The sequence below is a fragment of the Alligator mississippiensis genome, chromosome 2 (genome assembly GCF_030867095.1).
Source record: "Alligator mississippiensis isolate rAllMis1 chromosome 2, rAllMis1, whole genome shotgun sequence".
Lineage (NCBI taxonomy): Eukaryota > Metazoa > Chordata > Crocodylia > Alligatoridae > Alligator > Alligator mississippiensis.
In genome coordinates this window covers 158,418,275-158,444,904 of record NC_081825.1, presented here as the reverse complement: position 1 = coordinate 158,444,904, position 26,630 = coordinate 158,418,275, and the positions used below count along the sequence as shown (strand labels likewise).

Below are 26,630 nucleotides of genomic sequence, written 5' to 3'. Positions count from 1 at the left end.
AGTGCAGGTGGGAGAATCAGAGGAGGGGTGAAGGTAATCAAGGACTATCTCCAATTATCACATAAAGCAACTTAATCTTATCATTCATTTTATATTTATATAACATCAACTTTAATGCATGTATTTCTGATTTAGATTTGTGTAAGCATATTTAGAGTTCAATTAAGTCAATGGAGTCTTTAATGTCTTTAACTTTGTAACCATGGTCTCTGACAAATTTTGGATTAGATCATAAATGATATCAAACTCATTTTAAATGTATTTATTTGTTATAATATTTTTATTGCAAGTCAGTTAAAATATAAAGAAAGTCTCTCTTTGTAAAACAAATGACTTTACATGTATTGTTTCACAGTTTAATATTTTCAATTGCACCTTTTTTGAAGCCTTGAATTCTTAAGCCTATATGGAGGATAATTTCCCAGAGGTCATCCTTCAAATAAAATGTCAGGTTACTCTTCATTTTCATAAATATGAATTCTCCCCTAATCCATATAAATGATATTTCTATTTGTCCATAATTTTACAAAAAATCTCAAAAAGAAGTAATATTGAAATATTTCCTGCTAAAAATCCTATCAATTTTTACAAATGTCCTAATATCTATATTTGGAATTCACTTTGGCAGATGTATTGTACTTTCTAAAAACAATCAAATAGTCAACATTTTCTCAGAAAGCATTTAAGCATCATAACCTTTTCTAGCTCCACAAAGGCAGAGTTACATAGCAACAGGAAATTGCTCTCAGTTCAATCTATTCAAACAGAGTCAACAGATTTCTTTTATATAACTAGAAATATAACAAACTACATACTATTATAAGCTTTCATAGAAGTGTACTTTCCCATGAAATATACTTTGTTAAAATGATTGTATAGCACATGCTAAACATTTAGTCCTCTGCATATGGGAATACAGGATGATCCTCCTGGATCATCAAGTTCAGAATCCTGCAATCACGGGCAACCCCATCATGTAACCCCCATTTTTAAATATATCAGTTTTTATCTAGCAATAAACTTATCCATTATACATATTCATGGCTTGTTTATATACTTTTGATCTTGTGGCAGCTTTTTCCATTAGTTTACATAGTTCTTCCCCCTCCTGTATGCTTACTCTCCTGATACATTTATGGAAAACAATCATATCCCCTCTCAGCTTTCCTAGGGCAAACAAAGCTAAACTTTTCTCTCTTTAGGTAGGCTCTCCTTTCCCTAATCATCCTAAGAGCCCTTCTCTGTATCTGCTCCAGTCTAAATTCATCTTTCTTGAATAAGGATGATCTAAACTGAATCTCATGTGAGGGTTCACCAATGTTTTATCTAATGCCATGTATACTTTCTGATCTCTATTGGAAATGTCTCTTCTGATACAAGATAGGATCCAATATACCTCATCACATGGGTGACTCATAGCCCTCCTGTGATCAACTAATATATATATATAGTTTTGTATATCATTTTTTTCATCTTCTTAAATGTTATCCCTACATTTGATAGTCTTCAAACAAATTGTATTATCTCCAACTTGATAAATTCTTTAAAAAACTTGCTACCTGACATGCAGTTACTTGTCAGTTCTTTCAGATGGCTGAGAGGGAGATTATTTGGTTCCCCATCTTGCATTCATCACTTTCATTGTTGCTTAAGCCTTTCTCTCATTCCCATTAGCTATCCTGCCTTTGACTCCATGATCAGTGTCATCATCGTTACTGAAAATTGGTTTTAGTCATAATTTCTATTATACCAGGTTTCTATCATCCCTATATCTGAACTCTGCACTAGTTTTTTGCTTATTCTCCTAGCATTTGTATAGAAACATTTCAATTTTCTTATAGACTACACACAGTTACCTAGGTGTATTAAGTCCAGGTTTTTTCACTAACTGTCCTGCCTACCCAGCTACTGCTCTCATTAATATTAGATATTATCTTTCTCTTTTTTTCCTCAGTCTCTCCTTCTGTCAACCACTGTGTTTCTATCTATTGACATCTTCACTTGATTTTCCATTTCCCATGGATGAGGATTATGAGTGATTACCAACCTTATTCCCTGATTTTTTCTTTTCCATAGATATCTATTCCATAGATATCCACTGTATCTGTCACTATTAGTGGAGTTGGTAGTGCTCCCTGCAGCTAAAGCAATCGAAGAATCATTTCAATGTTTATATATTACTAAACTTGACACATTTGGGCCGAGATGGTCCATGCTTTATGTCTTTCCTAGGCTGTTTTCTTTAAAGTTTCAGCCAAAATAATTCAGCTACTTCTAAGAACATGATGGGGAAAATACATTTTGGCCAATGCCAAAAGAAGAAAAATCTGGTACCTTTTCACTGAAAAGCAATAGGATTCCCATGTTTTGTACAAGAGATTTTGCCTTTCAGGAGGATGGATTTGCACTGGTTTCCCCATGAAAACCGTCCTAATAAGCCAATTCATATGTCTTTGAAAATAAATTTTAGTATACACATGCTCAGTAAAGAACTGTGTCTGGCAGCTCAGTTCTCCAAAGATTTTATCGTCATTAACCAGCTCCTACTGCAGACTAGATGGTGCGTGTGACTAGATTCCTGCAGAGCACTTGAGTAATTGAGTAATTGAGTAACCCCCCCCCCCCCCCAGCTCAGTGATCGACTTCAGGGGGACCCCAGGTGCCCCCCCCAGACCCAGGAGGCACCAGTTTACAAGCTAGGTGGGGCAGGGGGAGGTCCCCTGCATGCTCCCTGGTGGACCTAGAAGTGGACCGGAAGTGCTTCTGGTCCACTTCTGGGTCTGCTGCCAAGCGCATTGGAGACCCGCCCCCCCACACACACACTCCTGTGAGACTCCACCCACCCCACAATCTCATCATTCACAAGCCACACCTGGTACCTTGAGGCATGTATAAAAAACATTTAAAGCTGTGTCTATGTCCAAATCATCAAATCTTTCTGAATCTCTCCAAATCAATTCAGAGGATTCCTATTCAATTCAGAGAGATTAAAGCATCTCCTAATTTGATTTGGATTCAGAGATTCATCACCAAATATGGCTGAATCTACACCAAATTGAATCAGTGACCAAAGCTTCGCACAGCCCTAGTGAATGTTGGCAGGGGTAGGAAGTGAGCTGTCTTGATTCTGTCCCTCATGCACCAATGCTTAAGAGCTGCTGCTGCTGGCTGTTATAGCTATTCCCTAAGGGCAAGGAAATTGTCTTTCCTGTGAACTTAATGCTCCTTGTGATGCCTAGAAAAAGCAGGGAAGGAAAATATCTGATTTGATACAGCTGCCCTAGATAGAGCTATGTCAGGAGCAGAAAGAGATTCAAGAATGATGCTGCATCAAGAAAAATAACCAAAAGGAGGGTATGGGATATTGTAAAATAAAGCTGGGTGGGCCTGTTCAAAGCAGAATTGTGAAAAGAGAGCAATTGGGTAGGACAGCAAAGGTACCTGGGAAGCAGCCTGCAGCAGTGTAAGACAAAGAAAGAAGGGACTCATGGGGCTATGTTGGACAGAATTACAAGACTTAATTCTATATGTTGTTATAAGATATAAAACAAGAGAACTGTGAATTACTGATCTATAAATCTTTCTCACTAAGACTCTGGTGATAGTATAAAACACTACCTTGGCTTTACTATCATGGTTTACATCAACAAAAGACTTCAATGAAATTATAGTCTCATGATTTACATTTACTTGTTATTTTCTCCTATATATACACTTCGGACAGATAATTTATAACAAGTTATTTTATGAAAATATCATGGTACAGAGTCACAGATTAACCAGCAATTATTACATCAAGGTAAGGCTCCAAAGTTGCACCTTTAAATGAGAAGCAAAGCAAAGCAATCAAATAAAAACCTGTATGCAAAAGTTTGCTAAATCTCACATATATCCATTGTCATCTCCCTCCCACCTCATCCCTGATTTTCCAATTTTATTAGAGTATTTTAAAAAATGCATTTTAACTTACTTATTAATCCTGTCAATAAACATTGTTCATATACAGTATTTTATTTAATATATACTAAAAGATGCAGCTTATATTTAAACTAACCCTGAAATAGATTTGTTATTAAAAATAGGGGCTTTTGTGTCATCTCAATGTCCATTAGAGGTAAGTCCTGAAAGTGTGCCATGTATTTTTCTGTACCTGTGATAGCAGTTCGTACTATTAACAGAGGTACAAAGTGGCATTATCAATTATTTCCTATTTGCAGTGTCAAACCCAAAGCTAACATTATGGGGCAAAATTTGCTGGGTCATACACTCAGAGACTACTTCCAGAGATAACTGGATGCATATTTTGAATCCTAAATAGTTAGGCTTGAAACAGGTAAATAAGGATTTTTAAACTTGCATTTTAAACTCTCATATCTTCTCAACCTTCAGACCCCTAAGAAAAACACATTACATGGACAGATAATGTCATTCCAGAGTACATAATGCTCTAAATCAATAGCCCAAGGATTTAATAGTGTAACAGCTGCAAAGGCTTGCTAGGCTGCAAGCTGAGTGGGTGAGCTGTGCCTAAAAACTCTGAAAGAAAGGTGGCAAAAAGTGTGCAGAGCGTGCAATAGCTTTTCCAAATGAAGCGTATGCTGTGCACAAGGCATGCTTTTTACTGGAGGATTTGAACTGTAACCAGAGCCTCCACTGTAAACTCTGATTGACTACTATGGAGCTATAAAATCTGAGGGAGGGAAAAGCAGCTGAAGAGAGAAGCTGCAGGAGAGTTACATCAGCCTGGAGAGATGGGCAGGGACTCAGTCCCTCCTCTTCCACTCCCCCAGGCAGAGGTAATGGAGCTGAGGCTTCCTGGGGAGCAGACTTCAGGACAGAGGAGAGAGTGAGTCATCTGAGGAGAATTTTATTCCCAAGCTGGGTTGGAGCTGTGTAATCAGGTACACAGGGAAAGAGTGGGTAGGGGTTGGGAAGCTAGCTGGGAGCTGGGAGAAGCTGCCTGCCCAAAAACCTGCAGAGGGAAATCCTCTGGTTGGGCTGGGAAAACTTGTGCTGCAGGGACAGAGGCCTGCAGAGGGAACCATGAATGATGCATGCCCCCGGCAGCATATGCAGGGGCACGGCGGTGGTGGGAGTATAGCAGCAGGAGTGTGGCAGTGGTAAGCGGGAGCTCCCGCAGAAGCCACCAGCACCGTCAGCAGTGGGCGACAGGGTTGGTGAGCACCAACCAGGGTTCAGTGACCACCTGCATATGCCTCTGGCAGTGGCAGCCAGCGGCAATTGCTGGCTGCCCACAGACACTGCTGGTGGTGTCAGTGGTGGTGGTGGGGTAGCGATCAGCAACCACCCACAGGCACCACTGACAGTGTTGGTGGCGCCTTTTTGTAGGGGGTGAGCCACCACGCTCAGTGGATGCACTTTCACCCACATGCACTCCCTACACGTTGCCCCTTGAGGGAATCTCCTATCTGCATGGTGTGAGGGTACGCTTAACCCCTAGTGTTTGCAGGAAGTATATTTTTCAGAAGTAAACTAAAGAAAAGAAGTCTATTACCTACAGTGGCTGATTGAAGAAATTTTTTTGCTGATTTACCAAGAAAGAGCGAAGAGTCCACCTTCCTGGGAGCAGCAGAAGCGTCGTCTCTGCCACCTACTGGCAGATCATATTTAAAGCTGTATTGCCACTTATTGTTATGGGAACGGGAATGTGACCAGAGGGAAATCAACCTGAGTTATGAGGGGGAGGGGGAAAAAACTGTTTTAAAGTGTTATAATCAGGTGAATGTCATCACTGAGGTTGTTTGATGCAAATTGGAGCATCCAGTGTGGTACATGTAACATGGCCCTGCTCTCTTACTAGGGGCTCAGGGGACTCTGAACATCCCCACACCCCAGAAGCACCTCTACACACCCACCTCAGACCTGGGAGAACTCACCGGAGGCTGGGGAATCAGGTCCTGGGATGTACTGAGCCCCTCAGCAAGGGGGCTGACACAGGTGTGGAGAGTGAGATAGGGTTAGCCAGAGTGGGAAGGACTGAAAGCAGCCTCAAGGGCAGGGGTATTCAACCTTTTTGAATGTGGGGCCAGATCACAAACTTTTTATCACCCAGTGGGCCAGTGAGCCATATTCAAAGACATCATAGGAAGTGATATCATATCAGGAAGTGATGTTACATGACCTTTGATACCAATGAAGCTGCAGGGGTTGACATGGTCCTGGTTGACATGGCATGCATGCCCGGGTTGACATGGTGCTGCAGGAGCCGCTTGGCTACAACCGGGTTGACCTGGTGCTGAGAAGCTGTGGGGCCAGGCCTGAGTTAACCTGGGGCCCGCCCGGCCTGCCGGTGCCATGCCCGGGTTGACATGGTGCTGCAGGACCCACCTGGGCAGAACCGGGTAGGCACTGGCCAGGAAAAGCAGCATGCAGCCGAAGCTGGCTTCCCATGTGCTGCTGGGGATGGAACAAGGCCGGCCAGATCAGCACCAGCCAGCAGACGTGGCAGCAGAGTCATGTGCTGCTCAGGACTGACCAGCGCAGACTTGTCCTGTCCTGAGGGGCATACGGGTCCGCCACCACTTCTGCTGGCTGGTGCAGACCCAGCCTGGCTCCTCCTCCCGTCCCCAGCAGCACACGAGAAGTGGCCACCTCGGGGCCTCGCGACCAGGCCCAGAGAGCCACAGCGCCCAGGGGGAGACTGGCCGGGGGAGCAGGCACCACCTTGCTGTGGGGCCTGGCAGGGCAGGGCAGCGGGGCTGGCTTGAAGTGGGCGGGTGATGAGGCAGGTGTGAGCTACCAGTGCCAGCAGCCACTGCTTGCCCTCCCATGTGGGGCCACTCCCCCGAGCCCCGCAGGGGTAAGCAGCTCCCCTCCCCGTCGGCTGGGGCCTGCAAGCCGGCTCTGCCTGCCTCACTGCGGCTCTGCCCTGCCTGCCTCGCCGCGGTCCTGCCACCGCCATCGTGGCTCTGTGTGCCGCCGCCACCGCAGCTGCGGCCCCACCGCCGCTGCCGTAGCAGCTCCATGCTCCATGGCGGCGGCTCCACACTCCACACCACCACGGCTCCACGCTCTGTGCCACCGCTGCCTCTGCAGCCCTGCCGCCGCGGCCCCGCACCACCACTGCCACAGCCCTGTGCTACGTGGTGCCGGCTCTGCACTCTGCGCCACCACCCCACGGTGTCAGCCCTGCACCCTGCCACCACCATGGGCCAGAAAAAATGGCTTGCCGGGCCGCATGGCGGCCCTTGGGCTGTATGCTGGACAAGCCTGCTCAAGGGGCTGCACCTGGCCAAGGAGCAGGCTGCCTGGAGCCTGGAGTTACCATGGGTTAAGCAGTCACCAGGAGAGCCCAGAGCAGGGCTCTTCTCTGTTTGTGTGTTTGTTTGCTTGATCATTTGCTTTGTTGCATAAGCTTGCGGGTGCTGCAAAGCCTCTGAAAGATAAGAGGCAACCAGAAGATGAAGCCTGGAAGAACCACTGGAAGACAGCTGAGTGTTAACTTGTTTAACTTCTTTTGGGTTTTTTTGCATCGCCAACAAGCCTGGGGTGGCCTCCAGGTATTACCTTCTAGCTTGGCTGCAGCAGAGGCAAAGGCTGTGAACAGTCTGTCCTTGGCCAAAGCCAGCAGCAAAATTAAAACAGGTCAGCTCAACTAGCTTGACCAAACATTCGCTGCTGTGATCTGCCCAGACTCTGCCCATAGCAGCCTACAAATTGGTTCCCTAGCTGGGAACATTCTCTTTTCTTTTGCTGCTGTGTGTTGTTAAGGGCAGGGAAAGGCAGACTTGCTAGGAAAGCTGGGATGTTGGGGGAATGGCACAGATACTGCAGCTGCTGTCCCAGCAGTAGGCAACAGCCCAGGAGCAGGTATAGCAACAGGGAGCCCAGATGATGGGGATGCTGCAAATTCAGGTACAGAACACTGAGCAGCTGCAAAGAGCACTGGAAGAAAACCAGTGGGTGATAGCTCGGACCCCAGAAGCTGCCACAGGGAATCTCTTGGGGGGGGAGCTGGAGCTATGCCACGGATGATGACCCTGAGATCTTTTTAGAGGCATTTGAACAGATGAACAGCCAGGCTCAGTGGCCAAAAGACATCTGGGCACCACAACTGGGGCTCTTGCTGATGGGTGAAGCACAGGTGGCCTATGGCAGGACACCCTTAGTTGAGGCTGCAGGGTATAATATGGTTAAAAGGGTTATCTTACATCAGCTAGAAGTGACAGAGGAGGTATACCAGCAGAGATTCCAAAAGCTAAAGGCAGGAGCTATGACCGCCTCATCAAATTTCACAGACCCTCTGGGATGAGGCTCGGCGATGGTTAAAGCCACAAGGAAGAGATGCTGAAGAAGTGGTTGAGAGGGTGGTACTGGAACAGTTCATCTGGGATTTGGAAGAAGGGACAAGGACCTGGATCCAGCAGCACCAGCCAAAGACAGTGCTGGGGCCAAGCAGTTGGCAGAAGACTTTTGGGCAGCTAGGAGAGAGCATGCCTCATTAAGGGTGGAGACAGGCCCTGCACCTACAAGACGGTCCCCAGATCTCTGAAAGTAGACAGAAACCCAAGAAGAGGGGTTGAAGCAAGTGATTAATGTTGCATGTTTTCCATGTGGGTGGTCAGGGCATTATGCCCAAAGTTGTCCCCAAGGCCCCCTTCAGACAGGGAGTAGAGAGAAGGAGGCAGTGAGGAGGCATGAACCTTCTCTAGTAAAGAGCATGGAGTGTGGAATTGGGGACACTGCTCCTAGAAGGCTGGGGAAGTTTCCAGCAGGCAATACTGGCACTATGGTGGAGGCCTGGGTTGAGTGGTAATGGGTGACTGCATTGGTAGATATGGGATCTGAGCTACAATGCCTGCATGGGCAACCATTAGTGTTTGAACAGGCCTAGGTCTAGCTTACCATCAGAGGCTGTACCCACTAGGGGTATGCGAAGCGGACCCTATTCAATTTAGATTTGGGATTGACCCAAATCAGGGACAGTGATTTGATTCGCTGATTTGGATCGCTGTCCCTGATTTGATTCAGCTGAATCAGAATCTGAAGATTCGATGCTGATTTGGAGAATCCATGATTTGGATATAGACAAGGATTTAAAAGGTTTTTTTTCTACATACCTCAAGGTACCAGCACGGCTTGTGAATGCTGTGATGCTGGGGCAGATGGATCATCCCACAAAAGTGCAGGGAGGCCCTTCACATGCTTAGTGGTGAACCAAGAAGTGGATTGGAAGTATTTCTGGTCCACTTCTGGGTCTGCTGGGGAATGTGCAGGGGGGAACCCTGGGTGCCCCTCCCCCGACCCAGGAGGGGGTATGGGGGGGCCCCAGTATGCTCCCCAGTGGACCCAGAAGTGAACCATAAGTGCTTCTGGTCCACTTCTGGGTCTGCTGCCGAGTGCGCTGAAGAGCCCACCATGCTCCTGTGGGACACTCCATGCCCTTCAGCATTGCAGCATTCATGAGTCACCTGCTACCTAGAGGTATGTAGAAAAAACATTTAAAGCTGTGTCTATGTCCAAATTGCTGAATCTCTCTGAATCGATTTGGAAGGTTCTGATTCGATTTGGAGAGATTAAAGGGTCCTCTGATTCAATTCAGAGATTTGGCCACTGACTTGGGCCAAATCTCTGCTGAATTGAATCGGGGACTGAAGCTTTGCACAGACCTAGTACTGACCAAATGCTGGCATGCCTGGCTACACGTCTATCTTATCCAGTGCTTCTTGGGCAAGACTGGCTCCAGGAGATATTGGGCATGTTAGCTGAAGGACCCAAGCCTACTACCAAGCCCAAGAGGGAAGTGCTCCTGGGGGAATCTCCCGCTAAAGAAACCCAAGATAGAGAAAGATACCCTACAATGGAGGAGGATGACATTGGACCAGAGCTGGAACCAGGCCAGTTCACAGTTGACCAGACTCATGAGGATGGGTTTTGCAACGTGCATGAACGAAGGCCAGCTAAGATTGAGGATGAGGTTGTGCAACCTGACCTAGCTCAAATGGTGCCTCACTTTGAGGTAAAACATGGTTTCCTCTACCCTATCAATAAGGGGCAAGAGCTGGGGACAGAAATTGCATGGCTATTAGTGCCAAAAAGGTACCGATGAGCCCTGATGTGAGTAGTGCATGAACTTTCTATGGGAGGACACTTAGGGGAAGATAAGACCCGTGAGCTGCTAGAGGATTGCTTCTTTTGGCTGGAGATTAGATAGGAAGTAGGCTGGTTTTGTCAGTCCTGCCCAGAATACCAACTTGCCCACCCATAGCAGCCACCATATGAAACAATGGTGGCTATGCCACTCATGGAGGAACCATTTGAGAGGGTAGCAGTAGATATTATTGATCCATTACCATGGAGTGCCTCTGGGTACCAATTTGTTATGGTACTGGTTGACTACGCCACCCTGTACCCAGAGGCAGTACCCCTGAAGTCAGCAAGTTCAGAAAAAGTAGCAGAAGAGCTGTTGCACATCTTTACTAGGGTAGGCTTCCCCAAGGAAATTTTAACAGATCAAGGAAGCAATTTTATGGCCCAGGTTTTTAAGGAGGTATATGAAACCCTCTGGATTTGACACCTGAGAATGTCAGTTTACCACCCACAGATGGATGGCCTCATAGAGCAGTTTAACCTTACTTTGAAGAGCATGCTTTAAACAATGGTTGGACAGGACATCCAATGGTGGGACAAATTACTCAGGCCTTTAATGTTTGCATAAAGTGAAGCCCCACAAAGTGCCCACAAAGTGCCCGTGAAGCCCCACAAAGGATTTTCCCCCTTTGAGCTGCTGTATGGTAATAGCCTGCAAGAGTTGTTAAACCTGGTTAAGGAGGGATGGGAAGCACAACAAGGTTCTGCCCAGTCTGGTGGCCCATGTCTTAGAGATGAAAGAAAGATTGAAGGTGGCCTGGTCTATGGCCAAGGAAAACCTACAAATGGCCCAAAAGCAACAGGCAGCCAGGTATAACCTCATATCATGTGAAAGGCAGTTTGAGGAGGGTAACCGGGTGTTGGTTTTGTTGCCAGGTGATACATCTAACTTCTTGGCCTGGTGGCAAGGGCCATATGAAATAACCCACAGAGTTGGGTCAGTGGACTATGAGGTATGAAAGTCAGGCAGGCAGAAGACCCAGCAAATGTATCATGTAAATCTGCTAAAAAGATGGGTCAACAGGGAAGCCCTCTTTATTGCTACAGGCCCAGAGCAGCAGGAGTTAGGGCCAGACGTGGCTGACAGAGGTGGGCCAGAGGCCATTTGGCAGGACAACAGTTAACTGCAATCCAGCAGCAGCCGTTAATGTATTTAATGAAGTCTTTCTCAGAGGTGTTCACAACTGGCTCAGGGAAGACCACCTTAACTGAGCACCAGATACAGACGCCACCAGGGCAGGTGGTCCAAGAAAGATGATGAAGGATCCCACAAAAACCACAAGAGGTGGTTTGGGCAGTGGTAGAGCAGATGTTGGTGTATGGTGTCATTAGGGAATCATGGAGTGAAAGGCGCAATCCTATTGTCATGGTCCCCAAAAAGGATCTGACTATGTGCCTCTACCTTGATTTCCACGAAGTTAATTGTATGGCCTGCTTTGATGCACACTCTATGCCGCAAGTGGAAGATCTACTGGAGAAAATAGGGGGGGGGCATGCTTCATATCCACCCTCAAGCTGTCAAAAGATTACTGGCAAATACCAATGGAAGAATACTCCTGGGAGAAAATTGCATTTGCCACCCCTTGGGGTTTATATGAATTCATGCACATGCCCTTTGGTCTACATGGGGTGGCTGCAACATTCCAAATACTGATGGACAAAGTGTTAGCCCCACACTAAGGCTACGCGGTGGTCTACATAGACAACGTGATGGCTTATTCACAGTCCTGGGAAGAGCACCTAAGACACCTTAAGGTTATGCTCCAGAATCTACAATCTGCAGGGCTAACAGGGAAACACAAGGAAATGTGCACTAGGGCAAAAAGAGACTCAGTACTAAGGATTCTACAGGAGTACCCAAGGCCTTGGACAAAAAAAAAATGCAGTGCTTCTTGGGACTCGCCAACTACTATCAGTGCCTGGTACCCAGGTTCTCGGATATCACCATGCCACTGTCAGAACTAACTAAGGATACAGCCCCAAGCAAGATCAGCTGGACACCTGAGACGGAGCAGGCATTTCTCCAAGTTAAAAATGCTCTCTGCACCCAGATAGTGGTGTACACACCAAACCATTTATATTGCATATGAATGCCTCCAATGTGACATTAGGTGCAGTGCTGATTGGCCACCTACAAGTTTATCAGGGGTGACCACCAGTATCTGGGGAAACGTTTGTTCACCAGAGCGCCCCAAGGGATGAGGAGGTGGAATGGTCACAAACTACTACAAGATTGTTTCATGCTGGACATAAGGAAGAATTTCTTTACTGTCCGAGCCCCCAAGGTCTGGAACAGCCTGCCACTGGAGGTCGTTCAAGCACTTACATTGAACACCTTCAAGAGCAAACTGGATGCTTATCTTGCTGGGATCCTATAACCCCAGCTGACTTCCTGCCCTTTGGGCGGGGGGCTGGACTCGATGATCTTCCGAGGTCCCTTCCAGCCCTAATGTCTATGAATCTATGAATCTATGATATATAATATCTATATATAGATATGAAACATTCAAAATATACCTACACACACATAGCCTATGCTGCAGCCAAGCTAGTAGATAATACCCGGGGGCCACCCCAGGCTTGTTGGCAATGCAAAACAAACAAAAGATGTTAAACAAATAAGCTAGCGCTTAGCTGTCTTCCAGTGGTTCTTCCAGGCTTCACTTTCTGGTTGCCTCTTATCTTTCAGAGGTTTGCAGAGCCTGCAAGCATGTGCAGCAAAGCAAATGACCAAGCAAACAAACAAACAGAGAAGAGCCCTGCTCTGGGCTCTCCTGGTGATTGCAGATTGCAAAATCTAATTAAACACATATTTAGGAAATATTCAAAATTATAGGCTAATAGTGTATGTTATATATACATGACATGCAAAATAAGTAACTTCATTGAGACTGATCTCTTAGCTGAGATCTCTTATGAGAGATACTTTCCCATCAAAGATTGTCTATATTAGACCTTAATCTATAAGACATGGTGTAACAGGGAACCCTTGCCCTATTACTGCATGAAGGTTACGGGCTAGCAATACTGGCAAGGGCCCTTTAAAAGCAGGGTCTTTGTGGTTCAGAAAAAAAGGCAGCTGCAACAGCCAGTAGCTCTGCCCTGGGGAGTGGCTGTATGTCTGCTGTGAGGACACCAGCCAAAGGGAACGTAGCTGGCAGGGCTGAGGTCAATGAGCAACTGCTATGCTCAGATTAGGCAATAGGCTGGGCTGACAAGAAGGGCAGGGGAATGAACAGGTTTGTCCTCAGGTTGGAGGGGCACTCTAGCCTCAGCTGTGAAAGAGGCAGGACTCCTCCCAGTGGGCAATGAGGGTGCCTGGATGCAACCTGGGGGGTCCGGGTGAGTAAGAACTAAGGGATTTTTTTGTTCTTTTGCTTTCTCTCTTTACCCAGCCACAAGATCCAGAAGAGATGAAAGACCTCAGTTCATGTTGGGTCAGCTTGTGAGGACCCTGAGGGGCTGTATTTTAGGTAGGAGCAGTTGCTTATATTGTTTATTCCTGTTTAACTGGAGGACTGGAAGTGATTAACATGTTAATCGTGCCATAAATATACTAACAGTGCATTTATGCATTCAGCTGATTTATGGCACCGTAAAGTGGCAAACTAGCCACAAAGATATTCTGCAAAATTTGTATGTGTAGCATGCCCCCATCAGCTGTCAGCACTCTCATCAGGGCCAGAACAGCCTCAGTCCTGGAACCTGGAAATCTCCATCCCTGCCACCTTTTCCTGCAAGGAGTTGCAGTTTATGTGACCTGGCAGGTCAGAGGGCTGCAGCACAAGGTATTTTAATATGCTGCAATCCAGCTTTCCAAAAGCAGAACAAGGTAGTCAATTTGCCAGATTGACTTCTCCTTACATGGCAAGTTCAAAGCTGTGCCAACATGTGGGGCTTCTGGCATTCAGCATGTGCAAGTGCTGAGTGGTAGGGCCCAGGGTAGCTGATCAGCTTCCCCCTGAGCAGCAAGTTAAAAACCCCATCTGCACCTCTTCTGGGATGCACCTGTGACTTTTAAAGGTCCTGGTGTACCAGGCCCCTGAGATTGGGAGCCCATGGATTTATGGCTATTTCCACATGACCTGACCTAACTAGTGTGGCTGACATTTGGATTCCTATTATTCCCAGGACAATCTGTGATTTAGGTAGTAAAATTGCAAGGACCTTTTTACACGTTGTGTCAGCTCCCCACACAGGGTTGCCATTCTAAGAAAAAAGTTTTACTGACTATATGAAAACTTTGTACTGAAACCAAGCTTTTTTTTATTTACACGTTTCACTTAATGTAAATATTCTGCCCGGCCCTGGGTGGCAGTAACAAGGGCTGGGTTCAAGTTTAAGGGTTTAACACCAGCTTCTTAAATCTGGCTTAATCCCCAAACCAGAAATTTAGGACAATAAATTTAAATTGGTCATTCTAAATTGAACAAACTTCCCAACTCACAAGTGAAATTCAACTAAAACAGGTTTTTTTACAAGAGAAAAGGGGATAAACACACAACCTTAGAGAAAATCTTACCTGTTTGGTTTTCACTTAATATTAAATGGTTAAGAGTCATGTTCATTAAAGTGACCATCTCAGTGAAGCTACCACCTAGCCCAGTCCATTGGGAAGGGAGACTTGCTCAGGGCTGCCACCTTACCAGGCTTATGTGACTGCAGCAATGATTTTTGCACTGTGCTTCCTACATCCCACAGGTCCCCTACTTGCACGTACTAATATACCTGACTGCACTCCCTCCCCCCACTATGCTTATTCCACCCCACAACCTAACCCATACCAGGCCTGCTCCCTTCATCCTGGAGCCTCTCCCCCTTCCCTGCCCCACAGCTCCATCCTGGCCATGCCCACCCCCCTCCCTGGCCTAGCCAGTGCCTCAGACTGCCTGAGGCTAAATGGCCCTTTCTACCTTCAAAGATAGTAGCTGCTACAAGTAGCAGATGACCAAAGGGATGAAGTTGATGCACATGCCTGGGAGCTACAGAGGTTCCTGTGGACCACAAAGCCCTGAAAGAGAGCACCCTGCAGGGTGTGAAATTGTGCTTCTTCTCTGATACAGAGTAGTGCTAGTCTAATCTTTCTGTCCATCAGCACTTGCATCCAGCCTCATTCTGATGATGGATCTTCATTCAACCTCACAGGTTCTTAGTTCTTTATAAGAAGCTCAGGTTTTTTTTACAGACTTCAAGGATAATTTTTTTTAGCCTTTATTTATGGATTGTCCATAAGGTTACAGACAGTTGGCAACCCTATATCAACACTATTGGTAGGTGAAGAGGAGAAGAAGTGGGATTCATGGAGCTGCCTCATCTCTCCCTCATAAAACAGAATGAAGACCCCCAGTGCATTAGGTAGGGAAGCTGAAACAGTATCTGGCAGTATATGCTGCCCCAGGTATAGATCGGGCATAGTTTACCCTTCTGTGACTATCTGGGTGCATCTACATGAGATGTTTATTAACTAATTAGCTCCACAGTAAATGTCTCAATATCTATAGGTATGCCCCTATTAGGGCACAGGAAACTAATAAACTCCACACTAGGGTAGTAGTTATACAAGTACTACCCTTGTACTGAGTTTTTTCATGTGCAGCAACACACATTTAGATGCTGACCTAGCTGACTTGAGCAACAGGGTGCTTCAGTGTGGGGGCTGCCTGCCAGCTAGCCCCACACTGAAGTACTCTTATGCCCCAGCCAGCCCCTTTCCAGTACAGTGAGCCCAGCTGGAGCAGCCTCAGGCTGGTAGGCTGAACCCTGGGGCCCCCTGCTAGCTGGGGTTGCTTTGACGGGGCTTCATGTGTTGCACATGAATAAACTCTGGAGCTCATTGCTCCTGAGTTAATGTCTCCCAAGCGCATATTCAAACAGTGCACCCTGAAGCCAAAAACTCTGGAGCATTTTATTCATGTGAATTAATTACATGCGTAGACGTAACTTCTGAGGTCTACTTAACTATTCCTTGGGTAGTGTAACTGAGCTGCCTCTCACTCAGAGCTCATTATAAAGCCACGTTTAAGCCCATACCATGCTCAGACTTTGGAAACAACCTTTAAAATGGGCAATGTTTATTAGAGGTGCTGAATAATTCATTGTTAATATTATTTTCTGGCCCTTTTTTATCTTAACACCTTATTTACTAATATATCTTTCCATTATTCAACACACTGTGATATTTATTGTCACTACAACTGTAGAAACTTTTGATTACAGTTAAGTCAACACCAATGCATACTTTGCCTCATGCAGTCACACATCTCTCCTAAAAAAAATATAGGAAATAATAAACATTCCTAATGACAAAGATAAGAAAGTTTGCCCACAGGTATTTTAATTAACAACTGAAATGCAGTTATAACTAAATCTGTCATGTTAAAAAGTAAATACCACTAATCTTTTATTTTCAGCGAGTAAAATTCACTTCAGCTGCAATTCATTGTATATCCTTAAAGATGAGTAGATCTCCATTCACCCTCCCCCACCACACAGACTTTTAGGGGCTTTGATTAATTCCGTGTCCAAATGAGTACAAAGAATTATTTATTATTATCATTATTTTCGCCTCAGTAAGATTAAATTGGGAATCATTGTGATTCTAAGTAAAAGCCATAAATATTTCCTTCTCCTCTCCCTCACCCGTTATTTACCCTGTCACCAGTCCAAAGTTGCAGTACTAGACTAGGGCTACACACTTGGCTGCTTCCCACCTCCCAGAGCCTAGTGGTAGTTGACATACTCAGTTGTTAAAATAGGCCACCGGTCTGAACCTGTTTCTGCAGGAAAGGCCAGGATTGCCAAGTGTCTGTAAATTTACCCTGGACAGTCTGTAAAAATCCAGGCTAAAAACACCTATGTAAATTCTGTTTAAAAAAAAAAAAAAAGTGGGAGGGAGTAGGGAGCCAAGTGTAAAAACCTAAGAAACAGTAAGTTCGTTTGAAGATCTGTCATCACCCTTGGAATTGGGCTAGATTCAAGCGTTGATGGAAAGAGAGAACAGTGCACCACCACCTAGTGTCTAAGGAGTACATCTTGGCACTGAACAAAGGACAGTCCATCAGGGCTTTCTGGCTCATGGGAGCCTTCATAGCCCCTTCCCCACTTCAGGCCCAGCCATTTCTGCCACTGCAAACTGTGGCCATTACCTGCCTGTAGTGACTGTTCAATTCTTACCTCAAAAATATGTAGGGCTACACAGCCCCAGGTCAGCGAGGACAGAGAAGGAGGCAGTGTGGCCAGAGGAGACCAAGTTGAAGAGAGAGATGGCCAGTGGGCAGCTTGGTGTGGAGTACAGTAAGAGAATATCAAGGGGCTGTCAAGTGTGAGTAGGGAATCCCTGGGGTGGGGGTAGTGCACTGTAAAGCCATTACTATAATTAAGCATGGTTACCAACACAAAGATCTTTTTTTGTGACAATCTGCAAACTTTTTTACTGACAACAAAAATTTTAACCATATTTAGTGTTAAACCCCAGAATGTGAACCCAGCCCTTCTAACTGTCATCCAGGGCCTCACAGAAAGGTTGGATTTATTTTATGAAAACATATCAGTGAAAATGTCTCAGGAAAAATTTGCAGATTGTAAAAAAAAATGTTCTTAGACTGGCAGTCCTAGTCAAGTCTGAGACCTGCGCTCAGATTCACCCACTCAATTGGCTATTGTCAAATATAAAAGGCTCCCATGTTTTCTTCTTTTATTATTTACAAATACTACACCACTGGTGTAGTATTACTGGTTTACTGGTTTAGTATACTGGTTTCTATAAAATGCTATGCTTTTAGGTCCTCATTTTCTGGTCCAAGCAAACAGTGCTCACAAAAAAGAACCTGGTGGGGTAGAAGCCTGCTCTTGCTTTCTCTTAATCTTAGAGTCAGCTGGGATTGGTTCATCATCATGGAACAAATACATTGAAACATTGTGGTCTCACCTTTAGTCTGCTTCCAGATATAACAGACATCAAAGAATCATTCTGGCCAAAGGAGATTCCAGAATTTCTTCAGATTTCACTTTCCAAGCCCACCTTCCACCTTTTCTCATGGAACATTTAGATACATTTTAACTGAGTACTACCCCACATCACAGGAGTTAAAATGTGGCTGTTTAGGCAAGAATCATCAACACTTTATGCCCCTGAAGTGGTGCAAAAGCAATGGACCAGGACCAAAGATCATGCTGCATATTTTTCATGTACCTACGACCTTCCTACCACAGCGCTTCACAGTGGTAAGCATAAGGTACATCTACACGTGCAATTAGTTGTGACTAAATTTACTGCACATTAAGCTAATGCTCAGTTAGCAACTTTTGGCAGGTGACTACACATGCAGGAACTTGGCACTAAATCTAGTGCCAAGCATCTCCAGGCCTTCCATGTGCACTTGGCAGCCATGTTAAGACAGAGCCAACTGCCAGTGCTTGGCAAAAAATCTTGGAAACACAGCCCCACCCCCTGATCCCTGGCCAACCCTTTCCTTAACCAGGAGCCACATGCCCAGTGCAGAGGCAGCACACAGCAGCTCCCTCCTTACCTACCCTGCCTCCCCACACCAGGGCTGCTCTAGCCCCTGCTGCTGCCAGTGATGCCCAGTGCCTCACTGCTCCAGCAGTGCCCCTGCAAGTGATGAACAGTGCCCTGCACTCCTGCTGGCCATGGTTCTGGCCCTGGTGGCCCCAGCAGTCCCCTCTTCCCACCACAGCAGGCCGCAGGACAGCCATGCACCCACCAGTAGAGTCCAGGGCACTGGCTGTGGGAGGTCCTAGATGACCCCCTTCTCTTGTACCCCCTGTTCCAACCCACCTGCCCCAGTACTCAAACACCCCTACCCCCTGCCTACCCCTAGCACCATTCTCTGGACATGCACATGTCCAAAACAAAAAAGCTTTATTTCCCTAACAACATCCACACCCCTCTCCCCCCTCCCTCCCCAAAACAGAAAGGCTCCTTCTCCTTCAACACACAGAGCCCCTCCACTACCTTCCCCACGCACCAACAATAAAAAACCCACTTACAGTCTGAAAACTATTTACAATCTGAAAACTATTTACAAAATCTCTGGGTTTTGAGACCAGAGTGGGGGGCTTAGGGGGCAAAGCCCAGGGGCAGCCAAGCACCCCAGGCTCAGGACATTCCCCCATGGGTCTGTGGGCCAGAGTTACCCCAATGGGTGGCGGCTTCATCTATCACCAGATACACAGGTGCATGGTGCAGGGGAGAGTGGTGGGGCTGGGCCAAGGCACGTGGAAATAGGTCTGAGGCAGGAGCTGGCCCAGGGGATCTGGCAGGCAGGAGGTGCCAGAGGACCTCCTCCTAGGGCTAGGAAGGAGCCTGCTGCAGGGTGGCAGGTGGGATCCAGGGGCCCTGTAGGGCCATGGAAGGAGTGGACAGTGAGGGGCATAGATTTCATAGACATTAGGGCTGGAAGGGACCTCGGAAGATCATTGAGTCCAGCCCCCCACCCAAAGGGCAGGAAGTCAGCTGGGGTCATAGGATCCCAGCAAGATAAGCATCCAGTTTCATCTTGAAGGTGTTCAATGAAGGCGCTTGAACGACCTCCGGTGGCAGGCTGTTCCAGACCTTGGGGGCTCGGACAGTAAAGAAATTCTTCCTTATGTCCAGCATGAAACAATCTTGTAGTAGTTTGTGACCATTCGACCTCGTCATCCCTTGGGGCGCTCTGGTGAACAAACGTTCCCCCAGATACTGGTGGTCACCCCTGATAAACTTGTAGGTGGCCATCAGATCACCCCTGAGCCTGCGCTTTTCCAGGCTAAAGAGCCCCAGGGCTCTCAGCCTGTCATCGTAGGGTCTGCTTCCCTGACCTCTGATCATGCGCGTGGCTCTTCTCTGGTCCCTCTCAAGCTTCTCCACATCCTTTTTGAATTGTGAAGCCCAAAACTGGACGCAGTACTCCAGCTGCGGCCTCACTAAGGCCGAGTACAGGGGGAGAATGACGTCCCGGGATTTGCTTGAGAAGCATCTACGGATGCAAGCCAGCGTTTTGGTCGCTTTACTAGCCGCAGCATCGCATTGCAGGCTCATGTTCATCTTGTGGTCAATGATGACCCCCAAGTCTCTTTCTTCCATAGTGCTAGCCAACATAGCACTGCCGAGCCTATAAGGATGCTGCAGGTTTTTTTTCCCAAAGTGGAGAACCTTGCATTTATCGGCATTGAACACCATCAGATTCTCATCCGCCCACTTGCTGAGCCTGTCCAGGTCAGCCTGGATCATCTGCCTGTCTTCTGGTGTGGACGCTTTGCCCCAAAGTTTGGTGTCATCGGAGAACTTGGCCAGTCCGCTTCTGACTCCAGTGTCCACATCATTAATGAAGATGTTGAACAGTATGGGTCCAAGGACAGAGCCCTGGGGGACCCCACTGGTCACTGGACACCACAATGAGTGACTTCCATCAATTACTACCCTCTGGGTCCGACCCCGGAGCCAATTTTCCAGCCAGTGGATCATGGAGGACCCAAGGCGACAATTGGCCAGTTTCTCCAAGAGACGATCATGGGACACCAGATCGAAGGCTTTGTTGAAGTCAAGATATATGACATCAATCTCATCTCCCTTGTCCAGGTGATAGGTCACCTGGTCGTAGAAGGAAATGAGATTGGTCAAGCAAGACCTACCCGCAACAAACCCGTGCTGGCTATCCCTTAAGATGTTGGCGTCGGCCAGTCTATTAAGGATGGCCTCTTTAATAAACTTTTCTAAGATCTTCCCCGGGATAGAAGTCAGGCTGATGGGCCTATAGTTAGCCGGATCCACTTTCCTCCCTTTCTTGAAGATAGGCACCACATTGGCCTGCTTCCAGTCTCCGGGCACTACACCAGTGCGCCAAGAGTTTTCAAAGATCCGCGCTAGAGGCTGGGCTATGATGCTCGCCAGCTCCTTGAGTACCCTGGGATGAAGATTGTCAGGGCCGGCTGACTTGAAGGTATCCAGCTTCTCAAGATGTTCCTTCACGAAGTCAGCATTAATGGAGGGCAGGGGATCACCCTCATCCGGACTTCCCGGCCCTGTAGCAGGCATGGGCGTCCCATGGGGCTGATGAAAGACTGATGCAAAGTACCTATTTAATAGGCTGGCTTTTTCCTGGGCGTCAGTTGTCAGTTGCCCCATCTGGTTCAGCAGGGGTCCAACGTTGCCCCTGCTTTTCCTCCGGCTCCCCACATATCTGAAAAAGGACTTTTTATTGTCCTTGATGCTCAAAGCTAGCTGGAGCTCAGTTGCAGCCTTGGCTTTCCTGGTCAGCTCCCTACAGGACCGGACCAGTGCAGAATAATCCTCCTTGGAGGTGACTCCCATCCTCCATCCTTTGTAGGCCTTTCTTTTTAGCCTCAGGAGGTCTGCTAGGTCCCTGGAGAGCCAGGGGGGCTGCTGTGCCCTCTTGCTGCCTTTCCTCCGAGATGGAATAGACTTAGTTTGTGCATTGAGGATCGCTCCCTTGAGGAGCAACCACTGTTCTTGAACTCCCCTCTCCCTGTGGTCACAGTCCCTTAGGGCCTCACTGACAAGCCTCCTGAGCTTGTCAAAGTCGGCTTTCCTGAAGTCAAGGACTTGCGTGTTGCTGACTGACTTGCCAGCTTTTCGGCAGATGGTGAAGGTGATCAGCTCGTGGTCGCTGTCACCCAGCTTCCCATCAATCACTAGGTCGCCGACTAGGTCATCCCCAGTAGCCAGTACCAGGTCGAGCAGCGCTTTGCTTCTCGTTAGCCCATAGACTTCTTGAGTCAGGTAGAGGTCATCCACGCATGAGAGGAAGCTCTGCGACCGCTCAGATTTTGCTGAGCGATCCTCCCACGAGATGTCCGGGTAATTGAAGTCACCCATGACAACCATGGTCCTGGAGCAAGCTGCCTCAGCCAGTTCCTGGGCAAACTCCTGGTCAAGCTCAGGACTTTGGGTGGGAGGTCTGTAATAGACTCCCACCATTGTGTCCCCTGTGCCATGTTCCCCATGAATTTTAACCCAGAGGGTCTCCAGCCGTCCACCCTGGTCGCCAATATCAGCTTGCAGGGACTCATAGCTTTCCTTAACATAGAGAGCTACACCCCCGCCCCTTTTCTCTACACGATCCCTCCTGTACAGGGTATAGCCATCTATCCCCGTGGTCCAGTCATGGGTGGAGTCCCACCAGGTCTCCGTGATCCCTATGACATCGTAATTGTTTGCACTGAGCAGGAGAATGAGTTCCTCCTGCTTATTCCCCAGGCTCCTGGCATTAGTGTACAGGCAGGCAAGTGCCCCCTGGGGGGCTCCTTCCTTGCCCACAGATTTTACCAGGGCTGGGGCTGGGGTGGGCTCCCTTGAGTGCCGTGATCTGCTGGCTTTGCAAGGATTGCTCAGCGGGCCAGCAGTGGCGGTAGTCCCCCCGTCCCCCAACGGGCTTAGTTTAAAGCCTGGTGGAGCAGGTCAGCCAGTCTGGCTGAGAAGAGCCTCCTCCCTAGGGGAGAGAGGTGGAGACCATCTCTTCCCAGCAGCTCGCTGCCTCTCTCGCCAAAGAGCGGGCTGTGGTCATGAAAGCCAAAGCCTTCCTGACGACACCAGCGCCGCAGTCTTTGGTTGACCACATAGATCCTCCTGTCCCTTCTCAGCCCATAGCCTGAGACTGGGAGGATCGACGAGAACACCACCTGTGCCCCCAGACCCTTAAGCCCCGCTCCCAAATCCCTGTAGCGCCTCATGATCTGGCTGGGAGTGCTCCGAGCCGTGTCATTGGTGCCCACATGAATAAGGAGCATAGGATAGTGGTCTGTGGGTTTGAGGAGCTTGGGGATCCTCTCGGCAATGTCCCGGATGTGGGCCCCTGGGAAGCAGCAGACTTGCTGGGCTAAGGGGTCGGGGTGGCAGATTGGCCCCTCTGTCCCCCTCAGGAGGGAGTCTTCCACAACAAACACCTTACGTTTTGTCTTAGGGAGAGCAGGGGCGGGAGCTGCAGTTAGGCCCATGTTGCCTGTTGGGGCCGGCAACTCAGCAGGCTCTGCTGGGGCAGCAAGAGGTGCGTACCTGTTGCTCAGTTCTGGTGGGGGAGGGGCCTTGGTGCGGCAGGCCTTAGGGCCCTTGACCACCTTGGCCCATGCCCCTGGCTGGACACAGCAGGAGGTCCCAGAGTCCTCCTTTGGTGTGGAGGGAGACTGTGATCTACCCTCTGCCTCCCGGGGGAGAAGGGCCTGGCAGTAGGAGTCTATCTCCTGCTCGCAGTCCCTGATGGCACGCAGTCTCTGGACTGTGGCCTGGAGCTCCTCCAGCTGGCGCGCCAGAGACCCCAAAAGGGAACAGACCCCACAAGGGGAGGTTGCCATGCTCCCAGGCCCCAAAGCCTGAAAAAGGGACAGGCAGCCCCCGCAGCCGAGAGCCAGGGGCTCCGTCTGGGTGGAGCCCGGAACCAGGGGCTCCATCTGGGTGGCCATCTCTGAGGTGCCGGGGGGGGGGGCGCGGAGCCCGAGGGGACCCTCGGTGTGCGGCGCGTGCCCATCCGTGTCATGCCTCTGGTAGGCTGGCTACGGCTGGGGCTGTCTGCCCTGGGGGGTACGCAGGCAGGGTCCGGCTCCCTCCCGCACACCCTCCCGTGCAAACTCCGTGCTAACTCACGCGCCAGCAGAGAAGTGCGCCTGTTTGCGCAGCCTGTTCGCGCGGCTCCTGTCGCGTGGCTCCCTGGGGGGCTGGGCGAAGTAGGGGCCTGGGCGGGGCTTGACCCGGCCCGGCTCCACTCAGCTGCCGCCTCCCACACACACACCAAGGGGCTAGCCCCCTCTCTCCATGGGCCCCGCTCACCCTGGCTGTGCTGGGGGTCAGCGGGGGGCTCCGCGGCTGCTGGAGGGCCTCTGGGGGGCTTCGGGGGAGCGGGGGCGCAGCAAGCTTTCACCCGCGCGTCTCTCGCCGCTCCCGCATCTAACTGATAGATATGGACACCAGGCCCAGAAGGGTGTCCAGGACCTGACAGTCAGCTGCTGCCAGAGCAGCTCTAGGTGCTCCCACTTCAGGGGCTCCATTTGTGCCCAGTGGTCCCACTGTGCCCAGTCCCGTGCCTCCTCCCAGGTGACATCCTCTGCTCGCCAGGCCTGCTCCCATGTCTCCCACTCCTCTGCCACCACCACCAGCCACTGGAATCAGAGGGTCCAGTTCATGGTGCACCACTGATGCAGCCAGTGCCTCTGGAGAGCTCTAACACTGGATGGCAGTGATCCCCACTGGGGCTGGTGGGCTCTTTGCATCCAGATGTTGACCCTGCAGAGGCAAGAGAATTTTGTGATAGTTTGCAACATTTCAGAGATAAGATGCTCTGCACAAGGAGCCATGCACTGCCCAGCCTCAGCTCAGAGGTCAGCTGTGTGCAGGTGCCCGGGAACCATGGTAGTCAGCCAACCAGGTCCAGGGCCAGGCAGCTGCCACCTAAGCTCCCATCCCCACTTGCTTCCCTGGGGAGCCTGCCTTCCCCACCCCCTTCCCAGGGTAAGACAGGTCAGGCTGCTGGCAGCACCTGCTGCCATGGTTACAGACCCCACTCCCTGCCATCTCTCCCTGCAGGCCAACCAATTTGCCATACTGAATCCCAGCCCTCAGTTCCCATGTTCAGGGTGCATGGGGCTCTGGACAACTGGGGCAAGGAACTTTCCATGACCCTATCCTCCCTCCAGGGGGCCTGTCTGAGGAGGCATCCCAGGGAGGCATCCCTGGACCAGCATGTCTCCGCACTGCCACTGAGCCCCATGCATACCTTTGCTGCATGTGCCCTGGGAGGTACACAATAAGTTGTTTGTGCAGATGGAGATGTGGCCAAGCCATTACATTCTACTGTTGATTCCTTGGGTCCCAAATCAGGAGTGCAGGTGTGCCCAGGGCTGCTGATCCTCCTGATGCCCTGGGCATACCTGAACTCCTGGTTTGGGGTCCCTGAATTACAACAGCATGGGGAACAAGCCTGGGCTTCTCCACAACCTCCACTGCCATCTGGATGGCTACCTGTGGCAGTGCTACATGTCCCTGCCCCGTGCTGCTGAAGAGAACATCACTGCCAGCATTGACACCTTCTTTGGGGTGGTTGAGGCTTGTGCCTGCCCAGTTGTGGGGACATGGGCTGCTCAATAAAGTTCTGAACTGTGTCCAACTTCTGCATGTTATGGGTGGAGTAATGTGGGGCCAAGGAAGTGAAGGCAGGCCAGGCAGGGAACTGGGGCAGGGGCTGGAACTGGAGACAGAGGCCAGGGACCAGGAGGGCCATTTCCCAGTGTGAAACTTATCATGGCCCTGGGGCTGACAAGGCTGGTGACTCAGCACGAGCCTCCCTATGGGCAAAGGCAACTAGCCTGCAGTGTGCAGCGGGCTGGCATCCGGCCAGGAAACCCCACTAGAAAGAAGCTGGCACTGCTGTTGGCTGACAGTGATGTTGCCGGCTGTTTCTCACAGCAGGTTCTGGGATGGCAGCCACTGGCCAGGGCTCCCCAAGTTGCCAATAATTGCAGCAGCTGGGGAGGAGTACGGGATGGGGTGCTGAAGGCCAGAGGCCCCCTCCTCCAGTGGCCTGTTACCAGAGGGGTCAGGGCAGAGCTGGGGCAGGGGCAGGGTGACAGGCCACTGGAGGAGCTCAGGCAGGCTGCCTTTGCTGGTGACAGTCACAGGGGTATGACCTACATCCCAGGGCATCAATATACAGATCAGCTCCCACCACATAAAGACCATGGTTTGCAGGCATGACCAGACCAATGATTGTAGTCAGTCATGGCCATCCACTGTGCCTCCAACTTCTTGACCTTAATGTGGCACTGCCACACTGGCCAGAAGTGCCCTCACTCCCACATCCTGCCTGACAGGACCTCATAAATCTGGGCATTTGAATGCCCACCCTGTGCAAACTGCCTCTGCACGTCAGCATGACCACAGAGTGCCACAAGGTTGCCAACCTCCTCCCAGGTCCAGTAGAGGGCCCAGACAGTCAGCATGGGCATGTGCACATGGATGGGACCAGGGCTAAACAGGGAGGCAGTTGTTGACTTGTTGTCCAATATCTCTGGGCCCCTGCACAGCTGGCCCTGTGCTGCTGGCCCTGGACAGCCGGTAGCAGCACCCAGCACAGGGGTATGGGAGCTGCACAGCAGAGGCACTTCACCACAGCACCTGCAAAGACAGGAGACACTCTGGGTTTGAGCAGCAGCAGGGAGCAGGTGCTGGCCCTGCTGCCAGAGACAGCCAGCCAGCAACCCTAAGGGGATATCATGGCTGGGCAAGGGGTGTAGAAAGCTGCAGCCCTTTGCTACTCTCACCTGTGGCCAAGCAGCAGCTGCGGAAAGGGGACAGGCCATGTAGAGGCAGCCTGTGGCCTACCCGGGGTGGGGGGTGGGGCGCACACAAGGCCTGCCCTGGTCCTAGGGAGTGCATGGGCTTCAGCACGCTTCTGCGGAGTCTGCTCCAGGACACAAAATGGCTGCAGGCTTTTATACCCTCCAGTTAGGGGCTGCTCAGGCTGGCCCCCTAGTGGCTGGGCAGACCCAGCACTAATGTTACTGCCGGGTCATGT

The 26,630-nt window shown here is 49.4% G+C and overlaps 1 long non-coding RNA gene across 1 annotated transcript in view; it reads left to right on the top strand.

Moving 5' to 3' along the window:
* Positions 1–4,707: 4,707 nt before the first annotated feature.
* Positions 4,708–26,630, top strand: part of LOC109283325 (uncharacterized) — a 65,291-nt gene continuing 43,368 nt past the window's right edge. The window contains exons 1-2 of the long non-coding RNA XR_009459938.1: positions 4,708–4,901; positions 13,506–13,583. This is a non-coding gene — a long non-coding RNA (uncharacterized LOC109283325). The remainder of the gene's footprint in view (positions 4,902–13,505; positions 13,584–26,630) is intronic.